We start from the raw sequence: 13,619 nt of genomic DNA, 5'->3' as shown, positions 1-13,619 counted from the left end.
AATGAAATCAGATAAATGAGTTTACTGGATTAATAAGGAAAATAGGATCAGTATGGAATGGGATTTCTCACCTAAGTAGGAAAGCACAGGATCTTTAAGACTATAATACTGACAGGGAACCTAGGATGGTGACTATGCCTGTGACATATTGTGGGAGACCAGGAAACCTAAGAGCAAGAAGCAAACAATGATGTAAACCAGGGGTGCATTGTGAGGTAAAAGTTTATGATATTAAAATGTATTATTTCAGAGACTCCAGTCAGGAAACCTACAAGCGAAGGAAAAGCTCTTGAGTCAGTCCTCAGCAAAGTACAGGACATGATCAAATTTATGTGATTAAGGAACTAATCTGCAACTGTGTCCATCATATTCTTTACTTCATGTCCAACAAAAAAAAATTATATATACACCAATTTAGAGTTTCATTTTAAGAAAAAAATTAATCAAATGAGTGACCTTGTTAAAATATTTTGGCTTATGAGTGTCATGAAGACTTTTCAGTGGCACCATGAGAGGCTGTCAGAAAACAAACAGAAGGAGCTTTCCTTACAGAAGATATACTGGAAAATCTGTTTCAAATGCATGTAACAGTAGAAGATCTGGAACAGAATAAAAAAACTAACTATTGCAAATAGCCAAAATTAAATGAAAAGGACTTGGTAGTTTTGAAGGGACACACCTCCGAAGTCACTAAATTATTTGTGTTGATGTGCAACCCATCTCAATTGCAGCATTTTCCAAAGCAGGTGCGCATGCCTAGGTTCCCCTCCTTTAGCCCTAAATGTAAGATAAGTACTAGCTCTTTTTCCCACTCATTTGCAGTCTGACAACATTGCAAATTAGTTCAGTTCACCGTGGGAAAAGCTGCAGAACAGAACAGCCAGAGCAACAAAGATAAGCGAATATTAAATGCCAACTAAAGAGACAATTCATTAAAATGATTTCAGCAGTATCTTAGAAAAGTAACAAATTATACAAAAAGAAGAAACTCTGAATCAATGGCATCCTGAGATTTGGTTCTCTCATTCTCTCACAACTACTGCTTTTGCTACTGGTTTAACTGGTACAACTTAATGGACTCTATGAACTTAAAGGTTGTTTTCCAATGAAAATGAGTCTATGAATCTATGACTCTAACACTATGCCTCTTGCTTAACAATTAGAATCAATTCAACAGCCCTGTATTTTGTTTTTTTAAAATCTGAATTGTATCACCCATCCCTAGATTTCTAAGAGGGACAGTTTAACTAGTAATTTATACATGTGAAGTAATCTACACAATGGAAGGCAAGGAATTTAAGAGAGTTAAGGAACATAAGCACAAGAAAATGCAAGTATTTTTTAATTATGGAAAAGAATGGAAAAAATTGGATAAATATACTTGAACAAAGAATACAGAATTATTCTTTAAAGATGCTATCAAGAAGCCATAGTAATAACTAATAATATATTTGCAAAAAGTTATTATTCTACTAAATAGAGGTTTTTCATACCAGAGAAAACTGACTATTTTATACTTAAACATCTTCCAAAAATATACATACTTTTTGTAGGGTTTTTTTCTTCTTTTTTTAAACCCAAGAGGGCAACTGGCTGCATTGTTTTAAACTGACTTATGATGATCTTAAACAGATGAAAATTCAGACTTATAAATTTAGATTGTCTTCTAATAATACTCCCAGTTAGGAAGAAAGGAATGAAAGTCAATACACAGAAGGAGCAGAACTTATGTGCAAATTTTACACTCAGTGATCCTGGTATCCTGGTAATTCTTCCATTAATAGTAGAAGCTTTAGTCATACCCTCTCAAGACCCACGGAGGTATTCAAAAAACAAGGCCACAAACCTGAAGTCTTACCAACTCTATTGCTTCAGAAAAAGTAAAATTCAACTGCATATTTAAATAGTACTTGGTAAAAACTGGTTATATTAGACTCTATGAAAACTTAATATTATCAGGAAAGACTGCAATTAGAAAGGGACAGGAAATCAGTGTGATCAGTAGATCAGTTTATGCTTAGGAAAATCCCAGAATCCAAAGGAACAGATTTCATGGCAAGGGAACCACTGGTGAGTCCTAAGAACAGGGATCAGTCTTGAATATCTTGATGGGCTGGAGGTTGGAGTCAATTAATTGTAATCAATGGCTTGATGCCCAAGTGGAAACCAGTGACAAGTGGGTCCCTCAGGGGTCAGTGTGGGGACAGCAGTGTTCAACATCTTTGTTGGTGACAGGGGCAGTGATGGCACCCTCAGCAGGTTCACTGATGACGCCGAACTGTGTGGTGTGGTCCCCTCTGGAGGGAAGGGAGCCATCCAGAGGGACTGGACATGTATAAGATGGGCTTGAGAGGTGAGTCTGTGTGAACCTTGTGACGTTCAACAAGGCCAAGTGCAAGGTCCTGCACCTGGGTCATGGTGATTCCCCTGCACAAACACAGGCTGGGAGCAGAATGGATGCGGAGCAGACCTATGGAGGAGGACATGGGGCTGTAAGTGGATGAGGAGTTCAACATAACCCAGCGACATGGGCTCGCAAGCTGTGTCTGCTGAAGAATCATGTGGCCAGAAGATCAAGGAAAGTGGTTCTCCTCCTCTACCCTGGTCTTGTGAGACTCCACCTGGAACGGTGCATCAAGCTCTCCAACACAAGGACACAGACCTGTTGGAGCCAAGCTGGGACAGTTGGGGACATTTAGCCTGGAGAAGAGAAGGCTCTGGGGAGACCTTAGACCAGGCTTGCAATACAGAAAAGGTGAGAAGATGGAGAGGGACTTCTTACATGGGCCTATAGTGACAGGACAAGGGAGAGTGTCATTAAACTGAAAGTGTGTATATTTATATTACAGATTAGGGAGAAAATCTTTACTGGGAGGGTCGTCAAGCATTGGAACAGTTTGCCCAGAGAAGGTGTGGATGCCTTATCCCTGAAGCTGTTCAGGGCTAGGTTGGAGGCTTTGAGAAATCTGGTCTGATGAAAAGTATCCCCACCCATAACAGGGGAGTTGGAAGTAGGTGACATTTAAGGTCCCTTCCAAAACAAACTGTTCTAGGCTTCTGTGATAATAAGGTGGACCAGGTGATCATTGTAGGTCCCTTCCAACTGAGCTATTCAATCAAAAAATCACAGAACTTGAAACACAGTTCTGTTTACATTTTTGACCTCAAAACACAATTCTGTGTACATTTTTGGCAAATATTTGCAGGCCACTAGCATCCTACCCAATTCCTTTCATCAAGGTAGTTTATAGGAGACATCTACTGCACACATACCAAGGAAAAGAAATTTAGAGATAATTTTTACCTGAAATTTAGTAATCAAAGACATTAACACTGCTGCATGGGAAAGCTGAGTTGAACACTACTATGGAAAAGAAATTGTAGCATTATAAACCAGATTAGAATATTTGTTTTAAAAAATCCTGCCAGACCTGTTTCTGGAATTGTCAAAATGCCAGTGAATAGATGGGAAATTTAAACAGAACCTCGTTAAGAAAATGTGATGCAGCAGAGTCATGTACATATGCCAGATTATATTAAAGATTTATGAGTGGCTCACATAGTCAGTAAAACAGGAACTTATGTATCTAATATCTGTCATTCCAGCAGACCTAATACTTGTTACAACCAGTCTAAGTTTCTGCCTAAGCCAAAATGGAAGTCTGATATTTGAAAGGAGTTTTAGAGGGAAACGCATGTGTTGGATTTGCAAAAGTAGGGCAAGTATCACTTGTGTCTAATACAGTGCAAAATATGCATGTAATTATTTTTTTCTGCTATGTTCTGCTGAAGCTTGCATGTTATATTTTCAGAAGATTCAAAAGTCACATAATCTGAAAATTCTTGGACAAAGTTCCAGGGCAACATTTACCTTGTGCCCAGTGTAGGACCTGTAAAATACACCTAATATCATATGCTAATGAATTCAGTAGGCTTGAAACCCACAATCCTGAACACTTAAGATCATATCAGATATCTGACTAAAGGGATGACTGGATGAAAATTATCTGCTTGCCTAACTGTGATTCTGGCAGTCCAAACACTACATCATTTTAAATACGGTGTTTGTAACCTCAACTCTTAGAAGTTGTATTACCTCAAAGAATAATCCCCTGGGAGAAACAAGTAACACTGAGATAACAGCAAGAACCTCTAGTCCAATCTCACAAGCACCAGTGTGTAAGACATGCATGTTGACTGTAGTTTGTGCCTGAGCTCTGCTCTATAACCAAGAGAACACTCACAGATTTCATTTCCACTTTGAAAATCACATTAACAAATACAATTTTCTTGGTAATTACATACTCAGTGGACACTGAAAGAAAAAACCAAACTACTTGTACCTAATGAAGATGAAACCAAATGCATGTACTAAGAAAGAAACCTACTAACAAAAAAATCCCTCTCTTGAATAGAAATCCTGTAAGAATTAGAATGGAGGACAGTTATACCAGTGTTCATATGGACTACAGAAACCAAAGACATATCTATATTAGTATTACTGATTTCAGTTTAAAAAACACTCTACCAAATAAAAAGAACCAAAAACCCAAAAAAACCAAAAAACCAAATAGAAAAGAAAAGAAAACAAAAAAAACCGACCCAAACCAAGCAAACAAAAAAACCCCCAGAACCCAAGAAGAGTACCAAAATAACAGAAGGAATTCACACAGAAATTTTAATACAATGTTAGAAATACAAGGAAAGGTGTAGAAAAAAACACCATACAAAAGAGAAAAAAGTCCTGGACTCGGTAACTTAGAAAGGAGATAACAATGCAGGCTTACAAAACAACAAATGATGCAGTGAAAATATACTGCTATGGGCTGCTATGACTCAGAAACTGTAAATACCAAAGTGCAAAAGAAATGCAAGAAGTCAGCATTGCAGTGCTTGTCTTGTTTATTATCAGGCTGAACATGGAGCTTTTCAGATACCTCATTTCAGAACACTTATGACTGTGAACTAACCTGTGTATCAGGACATGCAATTAACAACACTCGATATCCCAAAAGTCTCTTGCTTTCCCTTACAATATATCCAAGGTTTTCACTATGTTCTCAACAGATGCCATCATCCTCTCTCCCTAAAATTCTGTCCTGAATCTATCCTACTTTCTTTTTTGTACTTGCTCAGGAAATATCTATCAAATACTGACTATTCAAAAGACATTGTCAGCTACTTGTGTCACTGTCAATCTATAAGCCTCTCTATATTTTTTCCTTCTTGCTCTTCTTTACTCAAGAGTAACGTTCACCTTTTCTTTGTTTTCTCCACTGCCCTCAACTGAGCAGTCTCTGAATGTAAATCAAGCCTCAGAAGCAGCCAGAACCCAATATGAAATTTTTCGTTATTAAGATGATTATTCTGTAAATGCAATATTCTTGCCTTTTTCTCTGTAGAATGGGTTATGAACCCCAACCACAGGCTGAATATAGGAAAAATGAACAGCTTTGATCCAGTGCAGCTATTTCTGTGGTTTTGTGCCTTAAAGGACTTAAATACGTTTCCTAAGCAAGCCGAGCATTTTTAAGTTAGCAACCATGTGCCTCAATATAAATCCTAAGCAACAAGCACTGAAATAATCACCTTCTTGGACGTGGGCCTGTTAATACCCTTAAAAAACAGAACTGGTAATCCAAATTATCCTCTGTGTGTTTTTCTCTGGCTGAAGAAGGCTGAATATTATTACTTCTGAAGAACATAATATCTCTGGGAGGAAGCATCACTAGTATTTACTGTTTTACTAAATTGCAGGCTTGAAATGAGAACAGCAAAGAATGTTAGCAAATCAGTTGAATTTTTCTCATTTTTTCTATTAATAATTTTCTGGACTTGATTCTATCACTTCTGAAATATTAAACTGAAACCAGTGCTTCAAATAATAGTAGTAGTGGAAAACTTGCATGTTTTATATTGTTTCAGTCAATAATCTGAAAAAGTGCACAACACTCAGCAAGAGATCAAAAAGCCCAACAGGCACTGAGGCTTCCCCAAACATCTCCTTTTTAAACTGTCTAAAAATAAAATTATAAGGTAGCATGCCATGCGTTGCTGGCAAGTATTATCAGCGTTAACAAGTAACTAGACCAAACTACTTTGATTCTGAAATGAAACATCTTCCCTATTTATAGACAGAGGACAGCTGTGAGCAGCACACTTCACTTTCCTTCAGTGCAGAGCTACAACTTCACAATTCTGTACATCTGCATCAGTTTCCTTGCTCCCTGAGGTAGGATGTGGACAGGCATAGGAGGAGGCATTTTGCTACTGCTCCCTTGAAGGAATTTGTTGTCTCCTGAAAGATGAAGCGAGCCATAAGGGAGCACCCTTAAGCACTGTCCAGCCTGCCCACTGCTTTTGGATCACAGTAAGCTTCAAGGCAAAATGATTAAACACTGCTGCTGTGTCTTAGGTAGGAGATGCTAGATGTGGCCAGGGGTGTGCATTCTATTGCCATCTGATAGAGGTGGGACAGTCATCTTCTGTTAATTGGGTCACCTGTTAAAACCAGGTGGAGCAGTTGTCTTTATCTCTTCCACAACCAATCCTCCCTCCAGGAGATATCCTGCCCAGGGGGAGGAGCCAAGCATTCCCACCTGGATATAATCTGAGCCTCGGAACACCACAGGCAGCCTTTCCCCTTGAGTCCCAGAGGAGCAGCTTTCTTTTCCAGTGGATTCCCAGAGGAAGACCAGGCCCATCTAGAGCACCACTGGACCTTCTACAGGATCCCTGCTCCAACAGAACCACATCTGTCACTGCAGGAGGGCTGCAGCCACCATTTAATGGTATTGCTACAACACCCTGACCCACAGGGTGTCAGGTCATATTCTGACTCTGTCAGTGTTGTTTTCTATTACTAGATTTTTAGTTTTCCTAATAAAGAACTGTTACTCCTACTCCCATATCTTTGCCTGAGAGCGCCTTAATAATTCAGAGGGAGGGGGTTTACATTTTCCACTTGAAGAGAGGCTCCTGCCTTCCTTAGCAGAGACTTGTCTTTTCAAACCAAGACATGCTGTGAAACAGTTTGACTTGAAGGAGGACATGAACTCAAAGACAGTGATAACAGTCTTACAATTGAAGTTTTGGGTTGAATCTACATCTAAGTTTAAACTGGGTTGAAAATTGAAAATCAGTATGTAAATCACACATACTTACATAAAAAACACACCCACAGTGAGCTGATTTTAAAGAATATCCATAGATGTTAAAGCCTATGGCTATTTTTCTATTTGTTTATTTTTTGTATACAAAACACAAAGTACAATAAATACAAAACACAAGTAAAATAAATACTAATGCAGCAAATGATAAAAATACAGTCAAGTATGCAGAAGAATACAAGTATGTTGATATAACCATTCTGCATTGTTTTCCATAGGAAAAAATAGGGGAAGTAATTTGCAAAAGAATGAGATAGTTTTGGTTAGTTGTCAGTGTCCTTGATTTCTGTTAGGATTACCTAACTCCTGCTACTTATTGCTGCAGTGACACAAAGATATCTACTACAAAAGCATTCAGTTGTTCACAGGTAGCTGCTGTGGTTGACAGTCTTTCACTTAAAACTGATGGGCAAGAGCACATTGCTATATGTCCTTTTTTAAGGAAACCACACACCAGTTAATTAATATACCCACCATAGCATCTGTATTTCATAACCTGAAAAAATGTGTTTCAAGGCTGAGTGTTTTACTCACCCAAACCTATTCAGAAAGTAATTTATGGCAAGATACTCTTATGATGAATTTAACTTTTAAACATGTAGGTCAGAAGTCTAAAGGTAAATTACAAAAAACAATCATAGAAAAAGAAAGCATCCAACATACCGATTTAAATATCTGTCTAATGTACAGTGTTCCAAATTCAAAACATTACAATGTAGTGCAGAAATAATCAATATAAACTGTTCCGATAAACACATAATCCCGTAATAGCAATAGAATTAATGTTCCATAATCTATGGGGATACAATTCACAAGAATTCAATTTGAGAAGGTCACTGGACTAAATTAGAGGTTGGACATTATGCTTTTATTTATTTCAGTTAAAACTACAGTTGCTGTTTGGTCTTTTGACAACAGCAACCTAAACATCTGAGGTCTTCAATAACCTCATTTTTTTCCTGGAGTTTTGTGTCAATATGTGACAAATGTCAACATTTTTATTTGGTAAACTGTTCTTGTATTTTAAAGCACTGTCAATAGCTATGTAAGATGAAAGAGGAAGAAAAATCAGACATGATAAGAGTATTGTTAGTTCTGGTTTCCCCCATATTCATACTATAGAATTAAACTGACTTCACATTAATATTTTTCCAATGACTACTTCTGAACCCATGCCTCAATCAAACAAATTAGATGTCCATGGTACGTTGTATTTAGAATAGATGGACCAAAGTTACACCAGTAATTTAAAACAGAATGAGAAAGCTGTATTTGTCAGCATTTCACGTGGAAGAGCAGGTATCTACCAAACAAGTTGGAACACCTGGACACGTGGCTGTGGGCCATGCACAGATGGCCTGCTGTAAATCAACAGCTTTAGAAATATCTTAGACTTGTTATGCACTCATGGATCAGTTGCAAAGCATAGGGAGGATGACATGTCCTGGATTCACCTAATGCACTCCATGAGCCAGGAAAGGCTGATCTGCCTCTTTGTCCACAAACAAAACTACTGGGGAGGCTGCTGCTGCTATCACAATTGTTCAGGACTGCAGATTATCCAAGAAAACAGCAGGGTAGTAGATAGCCTGCAGTAATTTATTGGAACATTGTTAAACTAGTTAGTTGGTTTAGAGAAAAGAAAAAAAAAAGTTGGATCCTACTTATTGTTTTCTGAATTAGTCATTACTGATTACTTATCTTAGTCAAGGTCATTCATGTTAGTAAGCTCTAACAGCGGGTGAACCAAGAGAAAATAAGGACAGATTTACTTGTAAATATTAGGAAAAAATATAAGAAGGGGAAAAAGTTTGAGATATAGGTAACATATTAAGAAAAGTATTCAGCTGTGTACCTGGCATGAAAACTAAAAGTAAAAAATTAATAATAGAAGAAGAAATAGAAATGAGAAATGTACATTTCCTAATCCTTTAACTTTGCAAATTAATGTTCTGTTTTTAATCACAGTTCATTTTTCTCTCAGAACTTATGCTGCAGTCTTTTAAGTCAACTTCTGCATGCATTCTAAAAACTTTGATGTTGTTCTGTTCTTAAATATCTAAGCATTAAATATTTAAAGTATTGAATATGCTCTCATTTCTAACTTTTCTATTGCTCATTTTATATAGTTAAGAAGGCTGACATCATATTGAACTTACAGAAGCAGCCAAGTCTTCACTGTCCTCTTGCTTCATTTATTCCCCTGATGTTCTGATAGAAATATCATATTAGGAAAATGGCTACTCTCAGAAATGAAGCAATGAAATCAGGTCAATTTCAGTATTTCTATAATGGCTTTAGACATGCTGCAAAGAGCCTCAGCTCGCTTTGATAAGAAGCATCTTATACTCAGAAATTTTCTGTAACTTTGATGAAATGGTAAAGACAATAATTTTGAGAAAACCACACACTTACTTTAACCAATCAGATATAAAAAATAATGGAATGCAGGAGCACTGATAAAAAGGACTGGGATGGCAGGAAAGAATAATCAAAATTAACAAAAGCCAGCAGCTTTGGCCAGAGGTTTAGATTAACCTAAAGGTAAAAACAAAGCACTATGAAAGAAAACATATCACAAGGTAACGTGATATCAAGCCATTAGAAATCAAGCCATTTTCATAATCAGATATCTCATTTCACGCTTTGCGTCATATGCTCCATTCTCAGCACAAGACATGGAACAAGTATTGAAAAAGGTTCATCTGTCATTGTCTGCAGATAAACTAACACTGATTTTAACTTTTTTTTTTTATAATGGACATGTAACACAAGAGACACTTAAAAAATATAATGGTTGATACATGCGGTTTAATAATTAAACCTTAGGGCTAATTAAGAAAGACATTAAATCACATTTGATGTTACACAACAATACAAGAATGAAAAGAATAATAAACTCCAGAGACTCTGCCAAATCATGTCATAAGTAGTTGCTCCTTCATTCTTATTTTTTATGATAATTCAACTAATGTGTAATATTCTCTTTTGTGTTAGAAAAAGAAAAAATAATTTAATGTCTAAGCAGAAAAAGTTTAACTTTTTTTAATACAAAAAACCAGAATGAAATAATATGTCTATATTGGAGGTTTACTTTAGTAACACATGCATCAATATTTATTAATAAAGAACACTGTGCTGAAAACTGTTGGCAACTACTCCGCACCCCAGAGCGTCATAAACTTTGTTTCTTATCCCTGTGACTTTAATGTACTTTTATATTGGTATATTTTTGTGTGAATTTTCAACAAAAATAAAAGAGACTCCAGAGTTATTATCTCTTCCAATTCACAGCTCACACAAAAACTTTTCTATCATTTAGTTGATAAAGATTTTACTTACACAAACGGAGTCTTTTAATCCATCTAACTGAGAAATGCATTCACTTCTTAGAATACTCCAAGTCTGATATTTATACCAGGCATACTGCAGGTATGCTTTTACTTATGCATATCGCCCTCACCCTTAAGGGACACTTGCAAAGTGAAGAACTGACAGATCTTGATCCTGCTAAGGTCACAGGGACTTAGCTATATTATAGCTTTGCTTAATCCTCATTGGTTTTGCCTACTGAGCACAAGGCTGTTTCCCTGACAACACAACAGCAGTTACCACAGTATCCAGAAACACATATGATGTCCAGGTTTAAGGTATATCCCACCTGAAAATATATTATTTGTTGCTATTTTCTGTGGTCATTGTGGGGAAAAAAAATAAAAGCTGTGAAGGTCTTCCAGACACTCTTACTTCTGTTAAACTTCTTACTATTACTTACTTCAAGGACATTCCCTAAGTAGGTTGAACACTTCTGAAACTCAGTTCTTGAATTAGTGAGTACATGCAGCAAAAGTCACAGTAAGAAGCCATGGAATGTAAAGGAATTACTGAATGTTTATATATCTATATATATATAGATATATATACATGGATACTATATATATATATCTATATATACTTGATAGGTATATATAGATATATACCTATATATATATATAAGTATATATCTATATATACCTATCAAGTGCGAAACACAACATGAGAGAAAGCAAAAAAATACCACTACAAATTTTAAGAAAAGGGCAATAATTGCTAGCACAGAAAGGGAGGGAACACTTGGCATCTAAAGTGAGAAGTCTGGGAACAGGTTGAAAGGTGGATATAGAAAGGAGATGGTGAGAAACTACACACTGCAGTAATATTTTATATAAACACATATGGACCATGGCTATGTTTTTCAGTTTGAGAAAAGGATTTTACAATAATTAAGATAAAGTGTGAACCAAGAGAAAAGAAATGCATCAATCTGTAGCTGAATATGGAAGCTGTGATTCTAGAAGTATTCTTCGGTGACTAATAGAAAAAAAATCCCCACTGAGACAGTAAATCTAGCCAGATAATTTCTTGCACTTCACCAAAAGCATGCAGTACTACAACGCATAGAATAGATCCCATATAAAATCACTTCATTGTTTTAAATTTGTTCAAACAATGCTGACAGGCTAAGTTTCTGGTGGTAGATTATTTACCTGACCATCTATCAACTAATTTAATATGAAAGCAAAATGCTTTTATTTTTCTTTTCTTGTGTGTGCACTAGCTAATGTTACAGAAATGCAGTATGGGATCATATGTGCTCTAACTCAACTCACACCAGGTAAATTCAGAATTAATAAATGAAACTTTATATAATTAATGCTCACTGACAGGTGTCTGAGTGATTTTAGCTGAGATGAAGTGAGACTGAAGGAAGGAAAGAAGCAGACAGTAGCTTGACCTCATGGTTAATTGAGGAATGTCCAAGTCTGAGTCAGGCATTGCAATGGACTTTCCAGTAAAAAACAATTAGAAGACAAGGATTTAATCAATTGACAAAACAGCAGTTTGTTTCTAAGCAACACAGGTCACCAAGAATACATCACTCCACTCATATAATTGTTTTCCTATTGAATATAGTTGTACATCAGCTTTTAATTTTCTTTTTCAAATACCTCAAGTGTACAAACTTACGTGACAAAAAAGATCAGGCTAGCACAACTATGAAGACAATTTCCCATGACACTGACCTTCTATCTTGAGGAACAGTGGCTTAAAATGTGAAGAAAATTATTGTGGGTTTTGGGGAGTCTTTTTTGCTTTGCTTAGTTAGTTTTGTTTTTAAACTCCCAAGAAACAATGATGAAGAGTTCAATCTGACTGGCCCACATTCGTCAATTTAGCCCCGGGAAGTTGTAAAAACTATGAATTCTACTGCTTTCAGAAAAAAAGTAGAATGTATAATTTAACTTATTTTCCTATGGACTACATACTAAATAAATAAATAAATACATACATAAATGAAAAAGTAAACCTGACCCATTCAAAGAATGCAGTAAGAATGACAATATCAATTTTCTTAAATGCTAAGATAGTAGAGTGATCAGCAAGATGCAGCAGGTATAGTAGCATAACCACAGTTACTCAAATTAAGAGCATTTTTTTGTTGAACACCATTTGTTCTTTAGTCTCTTCGTGCTTCATGTTTTTAAGCAAAATTGTGAAAAGCTATTTTGAATCAAATAATGCGTATACAAAATTGTGAGTAATTATTTGCTCATTTCAGTTCTGAGAAAGCTGCTATTTACACAGGTGACTGAACCACACAAAATGGTTGCGAAATATAATTAAATGAAACTAAGGGGCTTTTGGAAAATTACAGACTGTTTGAATTATTTTTAAAAAGAGTGTTCAGTCTGTAAAGACTATGAGCAGCCTGCATTATCCATGCTCTGTGAAATCATTGTAATAAAATATTTTACACATTTTAAAATTAATGTTAATATACAACCAAACCATTAACTAGGCATTTTAAGCCCTAATGATGTATTATGTAGGAGTTATACTTTTATATGAAATACAACTACATTTAGAAAGAAATCTAACAGTATTAGACAAAGTACTTACAGCAATCCTCCCAGAGTTAATTCTTACAAAATTCTTTGAAACAGGTGACAGTTGCAAACACGGTTGTGCTGACATCATGTATTTTACGTCTGCACAAATGAAAAGAAAAGGACTATAGTTAGGAAAGGAAGCTAATTTTCACAACTACCTTAAAATGAAATTAATTACTTAATTTTCATAAGTACCTTTACAGCTGCAAAACACAGAAAAAAAGAACTACAAATGCTTAAAAAAAGTATAATGACTGATGTGACAAATCTAAACCTAAATTTCTTTTAAAATAATTACTAATGAATAAATGATGAAGATTTCAAGTTCATTCCTTTTGGAGGAATACTGGGCAGGATGAAATCAAAGTTAAAACAATATAGGTCTTCCTGCAACAGAAGAAGGAATAAGAAATAGGAAAAGAAAGTGATCAAAAAGAACACAAGCATACTCAAGGTTAGTTCATAACTAAAACCAAGATTCTCACATGTTAGTTCATGCTCACACCCACTCTAGAGGAGT

The 13,619-nt window shown here is 35.9% G+C and overlaps 1 protein-coding gene across 1 annotated transcript in view; it reads right to left on the bottom strand.

The window, feature by feature from the left end:
* PRLR (prolactin receptor) overlaps nucleotides 1-13,153 on the bottom strand; it is a 126,539-nt gene extending 113,386 nt beyond the window's left edge. Inside the window, exon 1 of the mRNA XM_054283373.1 lies at nucleotides 13,110-13,153. The gene's annotated coding sequence lies outside the window, so the exon portion shown is untranslated. The remainder of the gene's footprint in view (nucleotides 1-13,109) is intronic.
* Between the last annotated feature and the right edge of the window lie 466 nt (nucleotides 13,154-13,619).

This window comes from Melozone crissalis, unplaced genomic scaffold (assembly GCF_028551555.1).
Source record: "Melozone crissalis strain CALT ecotype California unplaced genomic scaffold, PUWL_Pcris_2 ptg000036l_1, whole genome shotgun sequence".
In the NCBI taxonomy this organism is placed as follows: domain Eukaryota; kingdom Metazoa; phylum Chordata; class Aves; order Passeriformes; family Passerellidae; genus Melozone; species Melozone crissalis.
This window is presented reverse-complemented; position numbering and strand designations above follow the sequence as displayed.